Source organism: Pinus tabuliformis, chromosome 1_2, assembly GCF_031772625.1.
Source record: "Pinus tabuliformis cultivar Carrire ecotype Pingquan chromosome 1_2, CPIR1, whole genome shotgun sequence".
Classification (NCBI taxonomy): Eukaryota; Viridiplantae; Streptophyta; class Pinopsida; order Pinales; family Pinaceae; genus Pinus; species Pinus tabuliformis.
The window spans coordinates 946,834,406-946,850,251 of record NC_142298.1 but is presented as its reverse complement, the minus strand read 5'-3'; positions in this window follow the sequence as shown (position 1 = coordinate 946,850,251).

The window sequence follows — 15,846 nt, the reverse complement described above, 5'->3', positions numbered from 1 at the left end:
CATGAAAAAGGTAATTCTCAAAGCAGATAGCAAGGAGAAAGCATAAACAAACACCTGTGGAGAAGAAGAACAAAATAGAGCTATCACGAAGACATGAAGAAGATCATGGACTGAGAAAGAAAGAAGACATTGCATGATGACTTAGAGGATTCAAATATTGATCAAATACCCTTTGGAGGGTGAAAATGAGAAACAAAGAGGATCTTTCATGAAGATGAAGTGTCAATATGACCTCTCATGAAGATAAAAGACAAAGTAGCAGGGAAGACAACTTGGCATTTCCATCTCATCCTGAAGTACATGTCATCATTGTCAAGTTGTATCTTGTACAAGTGTCATCATAATAGTCAATGTGTGTCCATGTGTCATGCCACATCAACATGTGGAATGTGATGATGTTTTCTCAAGGAAAAGGATAAAATGTAATGTGTGGAAGTTGAAGAGTCATATGTGGAATATGAAAATTCACTTAGTAATAAATGGAAAAAATGTCTTTAGGAGAAGTTCAAAAGTCACATGGAGAAGTCCAAAGGTCATTTATAAGTTCAAAGGACATAGTAGATAGTCCAAGAGTCATGAGGATATGAAAAGTCATTCCTCTTGTTATAAAAGTAACCTCATAAATCAAGCAAAGGGATTTTTAGAGACTTAAGCTTTGGAGAGCTAGTCTTGGCTTCTCTACTTGGCATAGGAGGGAAAACTATTCTTTGGAGAAGAAAGAAGTGACTTAATGTTCCACTACTGGAACTAGTCCCTCATCATTGTAACTGTGTACTTGGATTTTTCACCTAATTGAAACTCAATGAACCAAAACATTTTCATGCATGTATCACAAATGTTTTAGGGCTATTCTTGGGATGTTTACGGTATATGTTGTGTTCATATGTACTGGAGAAATTGAACTATTTTGGTGGCTTTGGTACTCATCTTGTTGAATGTGTGTTGTATCCACTTTAATAATTGTTATGTGAACTATTTTTCTAACAAATATTTTCATACTCTCCCGTGTCTCTCTTAGGTTAGTATTATTACTTCCTTCTAGAGGCTCAATTTTGTCTCCCCCCTTGCGAAAGCCTCCTTTTACACATTACAATTGGTGTTTCACAATGTCAACTTACTTGCGTGTTCAAGGGTTATTTATATAATCTCTTATGTTATTCATTGAAACCAAGGCGAACCTTACAGTTATGGTGGTCGAGCTAATACTCCAGATGGGGCTCCCACTCCAAACTATGTGAGTTCAAATTGGGACTTCACATCGAGGATACCCCCATGTATGTTTACAGTATCTAGCATCGTCAACAACTTCTCAGGAACATGTGAAAATGCTATAAAACCAAAAATTCAAAAGTGAGAGACATTCACCTTCTTACCTTTCTAAGCTTCTTGAGGTACTACATCTTTGACACTGGTTGTTGGAGATCTGTTGAGAACATATATAGAAGTAGCAACAACTTCAACCCAATAATCATTGGACAACTTCTCATGAAGCATACATCTCGCCATATTCATGATTGACTGTTTTTTCCTTTTTGCTACTCCATTTTGTTGTGGAGTGTATCTTGTTGTGTTCTACATGATGATTACTTTTCGTTGAAAAAGAACTTTGAAGTCATTGGAACTGTGTTCTCCTCCTCCGTCTGACCTAAGTACTTTTAAAGGCTTTCCACTTTTCTTTTCTGCTTCTGCTTTGAACTCTTTGAATCTTGAGAAAGTATCTGATTTATTTTTGAGAAAATAAACCCATATCTTCCCGCTATAATCATCAATGAAGGCCATAAAATAAAGACTACCACCAATGGACTGTGTTGGCATTGGGCCACATATATCTCTGTGGACTAGCCCTATGGACTCTTTTGCTCTAGAGGAAGATGTGGGAAAGCTATCTCTTTTATGCTTTGATGGAATAAAAATTTCAAAATTACAATCTTTTTCATTCACAATAGAGAGACCAATGACCATAGAATGTTTATGAAGTAGACTTAGACTCTTGAAAGGGATACGACCATACCTAGAATTCCATAGTTGATATTCCTCTATCTTTGACACATTGTGTGTGAAAGACTGTGAAAGATTGTTAATGGAAACATCATATTCTTGGGTTTTTCAACATTTGCTATTAGTCTTCTATTGGGAGGTTTGTCATAGATATAACATGTGGTCCCTTGGAATATTACATCATAACTATGTTCCATCAATTCACCTACGCTAATGAGATCATGCTTCAAATATGGAACATAATAAACATTAGGTATATATTTCTGCTGATTATGTTTAGTAAGAATAAGGACAATACCTTTCCCTTCAACTTTAATACGGGAACAATCTCCAAGAGTAATTTCAGATGTTATCGAAGCATCAATGCAAGAAAGTAGATTTTTATTACTTGTCATATGGTTGTTGTAGCCACTGTCTAGCTACTAAAGGTCCTCACTGTGATTGTCTTAAAAAAGATGGCAGGAAAGAAACATGGTTTTAGGTGATTCTCCTTCATTGTTGGAGAGAAGGACACTTCCCCTCTGTTGATTTGACTGTTTCTTTCTACATTCATGTTCATAATGCCCACATTTCTTGCAGTAATAACATTGGACATTAGATTTCTCCATGTTCTTCTTCTTTTTGGTTTTGTGAAGATCTCGACTGCTCTATTGCATGATGATGTTCTATTTTTCCTTTTCCTCTGCCTCTGCCTCACTTGCTGATGTCTCTATATCCTCAGCCTCAACCTCTTCCAAGAGAGGCTTGTGCTTTGAAAGCTTGTTCCATGGAATCTTCTCCCAGGTTACGACTTGTTTTGTGTGACAAAAGCGATCCAGTCAACTATTCTACTGAGAGAGTTGTAAGATCTTTGGATTCTAGAATGGTTGTTACAACCATGTCATATTTCTTTGGCAAGCTTCAGAGGGATTTTTCAACTATCTTCTGATCTGTAATGGTTTCACCCATAAGTTTGATCTGATTGACTATGCCCATGACTATAGTCATGAACTGATCAACTTTCTCTTTGTCAGTCATCTTTAGGGTTTCGAACTAAGCTCACAATGTCTACAATTTAACAATCTTCACTGTATCATTAACCCGATATGCAACTTTCAAAATACCTTAGGCTTCTTTTGTTGTTGATGTGTTGGTTATCTTGTCGAAGATAGAGTCATCGACTGAGTTCTGTATCCAACATTTGGCTCGGTGCTCTTTCTTTATGAGTTCAACAGTTGCATTCCTTTGATTATTAGTCATGGTTGCCCATGCCTATTGGGTTGGTTGTACACAGGTGTTCTGAAGTGTATCCCAAGACTCTTGGGCTTGCAAAAACGTCTTTATCCATAAAAACCAAAACTCATAATTTTTCCCAAACAAAATAAATATCTATAACAAAGTGCTAAAAAAACAAATTTTAAATATAAATTCACAACTTTTTTAACCAACTCCTTTTCAAATCCTTTTGATTTCTTTTGACCCAAAAAAAATATTTGAAATTAAACAACCCGTTTCCTTCATAACGAATTTCTTTTAAAAGAAACTTGATTAAACCAACTCCTTTTATATATAACAAATTTCATTAAACAAATTCCAAACTCCTTTTACACCAAACAAACTCTTTTTATCGAACCCCTTTTTTTAAAACAATACATGTGATTTCTCAAAATAATACCTCTTTCCAAGAAATCGCATAAGCCCTTTTTCAAAAATTCGTAAGCCTTTTCAAACTTCACAACGAAAGTGTGGCTGTTGACTTGTTAAACAAGGCTTTAGATAATGTGCTCGTTTTTAGAAACTGAGGCTGTCCACCAACTGCCTTTCAACTTTTTATGCATTGAGCTCCTAATCCGCTGCTTCTGTTGCGTGGTCTACTGAATTTCGTGCTTCCTAGACTTGAAGGCGGACTTTTCCTTCCTTTTTATAATGTGTTACTGCGGACTTTTCCTATTTTCTTTTTTAAATTGTGTTGCTGTCGCATCTGTCGACACAAACAGCTGCCACGAGTCCAAGAAATTCTCTGAACTTTCTCGTCTTCATCGCATTTTCTCTCTTTTTTTTTTAATGCGCTGTGCTCATCGCATTTTCTTTGTTTGGAGAGTGTATTTCATCCTAATCTTTTCCTTTGCAGCGTGCGTTGATTCACACTGATTTTTTCTTTGAGAATGCGATGTTCTCTGCAATTAAAAAGAATTGTAACTGGCTTTTTCTTGACTTTGATCTCCTCTCGAACTTCGAGCTCTTATCTATTTTTGTTAGTTCCATGTGTTCACAGATAAATTTCAAACTCTGCTCTTTTTGGAGTTTCATGTAACCTCATGTTCTGATACAATCACAAAAAATGCATAGACATAAATATATAGAGAATAAGCTCAGAATTCAGGGAAGCTGAGGCTTGGCTTCTTGGAATAAGGAAGTAATAACTCTTCTTATCATTCAAAAACTATTAATGAAAACAAAAAGTAATAAGAAAAATATGTAATTAAAATTCAATTAACTCAACTGAATCTAAATTAATTTATATATCTAAATAAATTTGATATAAATAAATTTAATAAATCCAAAATTAAAATAAATTTATACTAATTAAATAAACAACAAATATTTTTAAAATAAATATCAAATCTTTAGCCCGGTTTGTTATTGAAGGCATTGCAATGAACGCATCTAGCTTCCCACTAAAATCCTTCCTTGAGCCTACTACTTCTACTTGTGTCATTGTGTACATTTCAAAATTTTTATTACTATGTGTGATTATTTTAAAGTTAAAAAAGCTAAATTAGTTTTTAATGTAATGTAGGGTATTTATATAATTTAAATAATTAATAAATTTGAATTAATATTAAAATTATAATTTTATAAAATATTTGATGTTTTTTATATTAAAAATATTTAGTAATAAAATTATATTTTTGTTTTAAATTATTAGGTTATATTTGTAATAAAGTTTTCAAATTTTTAATTTGATTATCAATAATTATTAAATAAATGAATGGTAAGTATTTTATTAAATGTTTTATAATATTCATAATAATTTAAACAAATCAAAACTTGAGATTTATCTTCAAAATAATTATTATTATTTTCTTTTTTAATTAAATTGATTAATTGAAAATTTAAACAATATCCTATTATGGAATAAACTTTTTGATGCTTATTATGCATCGATGCCCATAGGTATGTATCAATCATTTAACTTATATAGTGGTGCTAGTGATGAGGCAAATGGTGGGGATCTAACATCCATAGAATATTATAAAATATTGTTAGTACTAGTCATAACTAAATATTGCCATATATTTCAAAACTAATCATGCCCTTATGGATTAATTGAAAGAATGACATACAAACATGTGCCATATGAACACTAGTTACTATTTTTTTGACATGTGGTATTGATAACTCAAATTATTGGCTAATGAAGGGGCAGGATCAATTAAGATGGGGACTCAACAAAGAAGGCTCCTTTAGCCTTAAGGAAGCAAAAAGAATCATCATGAACCTAGATCCCAATGTTTCAACGAATCCATGGCAACAACTTTGGAGGCACCAAGGGTGGATGAAGATCAAGCTTTTTATGTGGTTAGTTCATCACAATAAAATTTTGACTTGGGACAACATAAGGAAAAGAGGGGTCGTTGGGCCTTCGATATGTAAGCTTTGTGAAGCTCGAGAGGAAACAATGGAGCAAATTCTCAATAGTTGCACCTATACTTCATGGCTGTGGGATGCTTTTGCCACCTTTTTCCAGCAGACAGACATAGATAAAGGCAACATCACTAACACTCTAATCAAGTGGAGAAGGAACTTTTTGGAGAATGAGATCCTTGATTTGGCCTGGGTCTTTACACCAAGCTTCATTATCTGGAATGTTTGAAAAGAATGGAATAAAATGATTTTCAAGGATGATAAGACTAGTCCTCTGCACCTATTGGATCTGATCTTGAAGCAAATTAAGGAGACAGTTAGCACCTCTGTTCGTAATTATCCCAAGAACCCTCCCACAGAAAAGGAGATGAGAACTCTCAGACAACTAAGAATGCATGAGATCACTCCCAATAGATTCAGTAGAAAGGATGGACATCTGGAGAAGAAAAAGGACTTCTGGCATCCTCCACCGAAAGGTTTTCTAAAATGCAATATTGATGGTGCTTGAAAAGGTAACCCCGGAACAACAGGATATGGAGAGGTTTTAAGAAATGAAGAAGGAGTCATTATCTTTATATTTCACTACCACTTAGGTAAAGCCACAAAAAATATGGCTGAATTAATGGCTTTAGAACAATGTCTCAAGCTACTGAGTCGAAATTATAGCTCAAATGTCATTGTAGAAGCAGACTCAGAGATCTCCATAAAAGCGGTTAAAAGAATCAGTTAGGGAGCAACACCAGAAAGGGTCTCAAAACATTGGAGACTCATACAAGTATATCAAAGAATTCAAAAGCATATCCAGAGTCTACGAACCGTGAGTTTCAACCGTGTTAGAATAAAATCCAACAAACTAGCGGATACTCTAGCTAACCAAGGGGTGATTAATTCAGAGTGCAGATTTGAGATGAAGTGGCAGGAGATGCCTCAGGGCTAAATAAAAGCTCTATGCGAAGAACAAGTGGCAGAAGACAGAGAAATTTTTCAACATTGAGCCAGCGGGAAAGGCACTGAATGAAGAAGTCTAATATTGGGTCGATCTCAACATTCGGGTTGGTGCCTGAAAGAAAGGCAAGATGAATGCCTTGCTGTTAATGTGCCATTCCCCTTTCCTTTCGGTTTGCCCCACAGGGTGCATTACACAGTCAGCGACAGTTTCTGTAGCAAGTATTAACCGGGGCTTGGGCGGAAAAGGGAGGTACTTTTTTTTCCAACGAATGTCGTTCCTCTCCTTTCTTCTCTCGTAATGGAAAACCAGGCTCAAGTGGTATCCGAGTGATCACACGACTAAGAAATGGTAAGTGGTTTTGGTTTTATGGGAGCGATTCCATTGGGCTCCTGATGCGTGGCAAGGGTACGGCTCTAAAACCACCATCCATCGCGAGTTATTGGTCGCACATCTTGGCCAGACGATATTTTGTTTAACTGTCCGGTCTCGCAATGTGAATCAACAGTTAGATTGGAAAGTGTTGTTTTGGTGGGGCCACAGGTCTTATCAGGCAATCCGTGACAGAGAAATGGTAGGGTAGAGGTACTTTACATTAGGTTTTGGAATTTTATTAGTCAAACTCAGGTTTTATTTGAAAGATTATCATTATATGGAGTGAAGGGTTGGGTCATTACTGTGGCAACACGCCCTTGGTTTTCTGAAGTCCATGATGGGTTCATGGCTTGTGTTTATTCTGTAAATTTACTAGTGGTTTAATGAAAAAGAAGGATCGAATCTTGCTTAAGCAAATGATTGGCTAATGATATTATAACAAAGTCTGTGAATCTCTATTTAAAAAGAGAGTATACCTACATGGTTAAGAATCTTGTTCCATGTTTTCTTAAATGTATAAATGTTGAACTTTTAGGCAAAGTCTAATTTATAGACGAAATAGTCTTTTTGACGTTAATTCACCAAAATATATAATTTCAAGATTTTTTGTTGTTGTTTAAAATACATTTTTGAATGCATATATGGATTCAACACCCTCAAAAACCCCGAGGCACTTGAACTATGCATATTAAACAATTCAAAATCACAATTCAAACTCAAGATTTTAAAAAATGTAGTGAAAAAAGTCATTTCTTCTATAAGTTAGACTAAGCCTAACTTATAGATTGATTTATTATTATTATCATTATTATTTTAAATAATTTTATAATTTAATTAGCTTTTATGATTTTTTTTAGTACCATGAGATGGTAAGTGTTTTGATGCTTATTATACATTCCAGTCATTTTTTGTTACTCTAGTTATAAAAATAATTAATATATGAGTTAAATATATATACATTTAAAAAAAACATGTAACAATTTTTTTAACCATGGAGACTACCTTCAATTTACCATACAATTTCTCAACCTCTAAATAAGCTTTGTGAAAATCCAATGAGCCAATTCCATGTCTTACTAATACTACATACCCAAAAAATTGCAATTCATGTTTATATGACAAATGTTTAATGACATCTTTTAATTAATCAATTTAATTAAGAAGGGGAAAAGGGCATAATTGATTTGTAGATACATTTCAACTTTTATCTATGACTATGACTAAGAATATTCTAGAAAATTCTATGCAAACTAAATCCCTACCATCTACCTAATAATCAGCGTAGCCATATAAACCACTATATATCCATCTTAACTCTCGATCTACCAAATGCAGAGAGAGATCAAATCTCTCAATATGCAAACTTCTTTTAAGTGAAAAATTGAGAAAATAAGTGCAAAAATTGAGAAAAGACTTACACTTCGAGAGATATGATTCCTCTCATAACTTGGTAGATCCTTAGTTAATATAGATCCACGATGGTTCTTAATAACATTACTTATATTGTATAAATTTCAAATATTTGTATATAAAAGTATTCTCATTTACAAAATTTCCCTTGAATTAGGCTCTCTATTATTATTAATGTTTTATTATTTATTATTTGAGCAAAGATCTAAATGTTTACAAACATTTCCACCACTACTACATCACCTTCATATTGAGCTACAAAGCATATCCCAAACCAATTAAATGGTTTAAAATTGAGGATAGGAATCAATTTATAATAAGTATTAAAATACTTATTTCATGATATGCCTCATTGTGCTAAAATTTAAAAATTTTAAAAATATATAACTAGATTATAACTTTTATTATTATTATTATTATTATTATTATTATAAAATAGTTAATATAAGTATTAAACATGTATACATTCACAAAAACATGAAACAAGATTTTTAACTATGGAGACTTACCCTCACATTACCATGGAGATTCTTAATTTGTATATATACTTTGTTATAATGTAATGGTAAAAGGCCATGGCTTATCAATACTACATATCCAAAAAACCATAACTCATTTCAAATGGCGCTCATTCATATGGCATTTTTTTTATAATTAATCAATTTAATTAAAAGGTAAAAAAGAGTCTAACTAAATTTTGGAGATAAATCTCGACTTTTGATTTGTGCATACTATCATGAATGTTCTAGAATATTCCATGGAAATTAAATCCTTACCATCTATCTAATAATTATTGATAATTAAACATTAAAATTATGAAAGTTTTGTTCTAAAATGCACCCGATTATCTATAATGTAATTATTAGTATTTAAATTAAAATTATCAAATTCCGATTTCAAAGTAGAGAGGACTCTCCATGTAAATATTTTATATTTTAAATAAATGAAAATTTAAACTTCTAAAATAATATAAAAAAACATAATTAATAATTTAAATTTTGGTATTAATTTATTTTTTTTTAAATTAAAAATAGTCATATGTGTATTATTTTAGATATTTACAAAGAATGTTGTCACCCTTTCCCTTAAATTCAATTATTGTAGGTGATATTATGAATTGATATAGAGTATATCGTTATATTATATTTTAACTTTGTTTTTAAATGAACTTAAACCTTAAAAAAATATCATATATATATATATATATATATATATATATATATATATATATATGCGCCAAAAAATAATTCACAATTGCATAGTTATTATAGTCAAAATATAATTATAGTATCAATTATAGCACAATATTTGTTAATATCAATATTTGATTATATTCATCATAATGATAATTATGTTAATATTAATATATAAAAATTTAATAAAAAAACGTTTGTCTTAAGTTTTTCACTATAGTTATTTGTAAAGTAGTATAGTCATATAAATAAAATGGTCAGTAAATGCTGATAGGTATCAATTTATAATAAACATCAAAACACTTCATAATACATATTACTAAAATAAAAAAAAATAAAAAAAATCATAAAAACTCATTAAATTATAACTTTGTTTTAGATTATCATTATTATTTATTATAAAAAAATGTTAGTATATAACTTAAATATATATACATTTAAAATCATTGAACAAACTTCTTAATTATGGAGATTTATCCCCACTTTTCTACAAAGATTCTAAATTTGTAAATAGGCATCATTACAATACCAATACGACAAGTCCAAAATATCATAAATCATTTCATATGGCATTTGTTCATATGTCATTTCTTAAAATTAATCAATTCAATTGAAAGGAAAAAAATGATTTAATAATTTGGAGATAAATCTCAATCTTTGATTTAGGTACACTACTAAAATTAATTTAAAATATTCCACACAAATTAAATCCCCGATTACTTAATAATTATTAATAATTAAATTAAAATTTTAAAAAGCCTATTCCAAATATATATATATATATATATATATATATATAGATATATATCTTTTTTCTTTTTAATGTTAGTTATAAAAATACTATTAATAATATGCATTTTCTTAAATCATTTTTCAATATCGAAGCGAGATGTCTTTAGTAAGATTTTTTGGAAGCTTTTCGAGTGGATTTTTCTACTCTAATTTCTCTAAAATCCAGTAGGAATTCATTGAAATCACAAGTTTCGTGGGTATCCCCTGCACAATAAAAGTGCCTTGAAAGTTTTTCAGGATGATAAATCCATATATACAATAAAAAGTAACTAATTTAATTAACACAAATCAAAATTTCACCACAAACTTTTCTACGAGATCGTAACACCAGACACTCTAAAAAATAACACTAAAAACAACTCCATATCAAATCCTCTAATATATACTTTATTTTAAAAGACAATAATAGAATTTGAAGGGTCATTTATAAACATATAACAAATATTTTATCACAATGTTAGTCTAAACGTGGTCTAGTAGCCTTTGCAACTTTTACAAGACGGAGAGCATAAGGATGATTGCTTTTAATTCTAAGATTATGTATTAGAAAACTTGTGTGGATTTTATATATCTATATATATATATAATTTAATTTGTAATAAATATTTATTTTAATAATTATAAATGGATATATATTTAGTATATATTTTTTAATTATAATTAACAAATAATATCAATAAACATCACAATAACATAAGGCATTGGAGGGCACTTCAAATTTCATAGCTTGGAAAGATAGAATGGAAGTTTTGTTGGATGACAATGGAGTATTGGAGTACACACAAAATGATATTCCAAAATTAATAACATCAAATGCACAATAGCTGGCTCAGTGGAAGAAAGACATAACAAAATCCAGGAGGATTATCCTGGAGGGAGTCAAAGACCATGTGGTTTTGAGTTTGCATGGCATGAAAATTGCTTATGAAATGTGGAAAACCCTCACAAAGATATTCGAAAGTAATAGTGATGCCAAAAAATTGGCATTGAAAGATAAGCTTAGAAACATTCAAATGCAGAAAAATGAAACCATTGTTCAGTACCTATCCAGATTCACTTAGGTCAGGGATGAACTTGGAGGAGCAGGAGAGATTGTGTCGCCATATGATCTTGTGAGCTTAGCACTCCTTGGTATTCTAAAGTCATAGCACAACTATCAAGATTCAATTAATTGAAGGGACAAGCTCCCAAATTGGGAGAGGCTCTGGTCTGACTTGGTATTGGAGGAGATTAGAAGAAACATTAGAGATGGAGTCTTATCCAGATCTGATGAGGAAGAATATTGAGCTCTAGTTCGAAAAGGAAATAATTCCAAAGGAAAAAAGGCCCAAGGCGAGGAAGAATACAGCTGGAATCATGGAGAGAAGAAAGACCTAAGTAAAATTAAATGGTTTCACTGCCATGAGTATGGACACTATGCAACCAAGTGTCCACATAAGAAAGCCAACAAGGATCTTGCACCAATAGCAACAGGACATGCTCTCACATCATAATTCGAGTTGGATTTCACCCTCATTTCTTGCATGGAAAACACAATAAGAGGGAGTGAGTGATACCTAGACTCTGGTGCTTCATATTATATGACAAGAAATAAGGAGTTCTTCAAAATCTTAGAGGAGAAGGACCTACAATTACCCATAGAGGTTGGATATGATGGTAAATATAGTACCAAAGGGATTGGAACTATCACCTTTAATAGGGGGTGTGGCTCTCATATTCACCTAAAGAATGTAATGTATGTTCCTAGCCTAAATACAAATATAGTTTCTGTAGCTGTACTTGAAGACATAGGATATGATGCGGTGTTCAATAGAGGGAAGGCATATCTAAAGCATGTTGCTACTGGACAAGTAAAAATAATGGTGTTCGAGTTAAAAATATCTACAAGCTAGAGGTATATTTTGCCATGCATGCAATTATACCTCCAAGAGTGAGCTAGGGTGATGTAAAGTCTTAGTCCCAGAGGTGCAAAGATTTGGGTAGGGTTCATAGGAGAATAGCAACAATTGTAGTATACTCTTCTCATAGATCATTTCCCTTGCTGCAGGGGCCTACATTATTCAATAACATAAGGATCAATGTCAGTTGATGAAGTCATATCTTGAGTTACAGAGCATAAGAGAGTAGTAGTGAGAGACTTACGAGACAATTGCAACTTAAAGACAGAATTGATTTAGTATTATAGATGCTTCTCAATTACAGTTGTTGCAATATAAATAACGACAATGAGAGGGAGTGTTAGTTGTGTTACAATACATTCCTTAGGAGGACTAGGATTAGGGTTGTGAAAAACCCTTTTCTTGCTAAGAGGGAGTGTTAAATTGTAGCAAGAGAAGGCTTCATTTGACTTGTGCCTTAGTCAAATGGAGAAATTTGAATTTCCACATCAACAAGATGACTTGAGTTTCAGTTAGTAGGAGTGACATGGCCAAGCCACTTAGATAATTCAGTCAATTCGATTTTGTGTGCAAAGAGTAGAGTTATGTATGAGTTGATTGCTAAGATCTAACAATCTAGTGGAGTTATAGTTAGCGAAACTTAGTTATCTGAGCTCTAGTCATGAATAAAGTTAAGATGTGTTCAATTGAGTAGTTGTAATTGTTGTTAACTCATTGATCTCTCATCTAACTAGTCAATTTACTAAAAATAGCCCTAGTCATGCATACAATTCAAATTGCTTAGTTGAGTGGAGGAAAAATGCATTAATGTAATCATTATTGTATACTAGTGACTGTACATAGTTTACATGTAGCAGGTGATGAATTCTCTTGTGATCACACAAGTAAATAGGAGATTCATTAATGTAATCATTATTGTATACTAGTGAGTGTACATAGTTTTCATGTAGCAGGTGAGGAATTCTCTTGTGATCACGCAAGTAAATAGGAGCTCTTCCTATTCTTTAGGAGCAGGAATTGTGCAAGGAAATAAGAGGAAGCAAGAGGCCTATTTTGGCTAAGTCTTGTCCAGAGCAAACTTAGGAGGAGATTGGTTGCAGTGCAGATTGAGCTTCAAGGATTGAATTAGTCATTGTAATAGATCTATATTCTCATATGATATAATACAAATTGGGGAGGGGTTTTTCCAAGTTGGGTTCCCTAGTAGAAATATTTTTTTCTTTGTGATTGATGATTGCATGCGTTTCTATGTATGTTTTCCCTTCCGTATATTGAGTAGAAGAAAATTGTGTCTATTATTTTCCATTTGAATTCATTTGTAGATGCAAATTTCAAGCTATTTCTGCATAATCCAATTTTGAGCTTTTTCCTCCACATGTTTATTTGGTATATATCTATGCTCTTGGTTGATAAGGGCTTCATAGAGAGCAATCACATGGAAAACTAGGTCTAAGATGACCTCTTCATAGTGATGTTGGGATTGGTTGGCTTGATTTTAGGCTCTTTATTGAGAGGCAAGAGGTGGATTATTGGATGAGGGAGTGAAAGTAGAGGGGAAACCTCTACCGCTTCCTTGATGAGAGTCTACAAGATTTCTTTGAGTTATATTGACGAGAGAGGGTTGGTGGGAGAAAGAAGAGGGAGAAGGGTAAAAACAAGGGGTTTAATTTAGTTGAATGAGGAGTGATTGAGGGATAGTGAGGGTATGATCACAGGTGAAGGACAATCAAGAGAGATGAAATTTGATATAGAGCCAGAGGAGTGAAGGTCGTATGAGGACAAAGTGAAAACAGGGGGGAGATGACATTGAAACTGGATTGAGAATCAAATGAGGGGCGCTAAGAGAGATGAATATTGATTACAAGGTTGGATCAAATTAAGCTATTGGGTAAGGATGCTCTGATCCAAAATCCATGATGCCAAAGAGAGGAACAAATAATAGAAATTCGATTTGAAGGGAATTGAATTGGAGTGACAATGACCTTCCTTGGTGGTGGAGGAGCTTACATTGAAGAAGCAGATGACACAATTTGTTGTTGCTCAAATTATAGGTCACACGAGGTCAAATTAGACATATAGATAAGATAATATATGTAGGAAACTGTGCATGATCTTGATAAGGAGGTGAAGGCATCTCGATTTGAAAAAAAAATTCTAAGACCAAGAAGGAACATTTTGTCCATCATTAGAGCGCACGAAACTTATTTTAAAGAGATCACCGCTTACGTAGTTCTGCATTCAAGATTGTGCATGATACCGAGGTGATTATGATGAGAGGTGCCCCTGATTACCATGCCCTCAAAGGATTGAATGTGGGAGTTCTAGTAATGATGGTAGACTATCATTGCGGCATGATAATATAGAGTGTTCATCATTTGGTGTGAGACAACTCTACTTGGAGTTGTACTAGTCTAGTACTTGTTATCATGATGGCATTGAAGAGTCATTTGGCTGGGCATCATTGGGTTGATGCATTTCACATTGTCTATGGGGTGGAAACAATGTTGATCTATGTGGGGGATGTTTTTCCATTAAGTGAGAGCAAAATGGGGAAATTCACTCTAGGGCACCCTCCTTGGGGAATGATGTTTTAATGTTAATATCTTTAAACCAGAGAAATATGTTTAAAAATATTATTTAAAAATTTCTAAAATAATTTATTATTAAAAAGAAGATAAATGTAAATAAAAACTAATATATTCATGATAAATAAAATTATTTTTATTACCAATTAAAAAAAATCACTAAATTTATAGATAAAATTTATTATTTATTATTTAAAATTTTATTCTAAAATAATAAAATATATAAAAACCTAAAGATGGTATTTTAAATTTGAAATTTTAATGGCAAGAAATTAAACATATTTTTAGCTATTAAATTTACTTAAATTTTACATTAAAATTAATTAAAATATCTTATTATTAAATCCATTAAAATGTTTTTTATTATTAAATTTATTTAAATTGTAAATTAAAAATAATTAAAATGTCTTTCTTCTTGACTTTGTGACTTAGGACAAATATCAATTCACTCAATTTGACTCGTGATCTTGCCTTTCCTCGGCATTAAATCAAAAGAAAATTCACGAGAAAGGCCGTTTACCTAAACCATTATAACCAAATCCACGACCATAAGTTTATAACTAGCATTTGCACCAGATGTTGCAAAGAAAACGCCGTAAGGCATAAAGTGCGGAAATCCATTATCCATGTAGTGTGTGCATTATTCAACAAGGTGGATCTCTTTAAATTTGTTGCAAACATTTATGTTATTGCATTGCTAATTTATTTAGAATCTACTACTACCTCCTCTTCTTGGAATATTAAATTTCTTATCACCCCATGATGACAAATCCTCTAATTATTGGAATCACAATTTTTTCCACTTTAGTGGGTTTACCGTCAACCTAAAGAAACATGAATTTGAGTCACTCAACTAAAAAGAAATTGCTAAATTGCTATTTATCATGTTTTGAGTAAAAACAATTAATAACTCATATTTACAACCCTTGAAATATTTACAACCTTTTAAGTCTTGTATTTATAACTCATATTTATAACCCTTTAAAATGAAACTAACTATCTATATTTTTATTAATAATAAA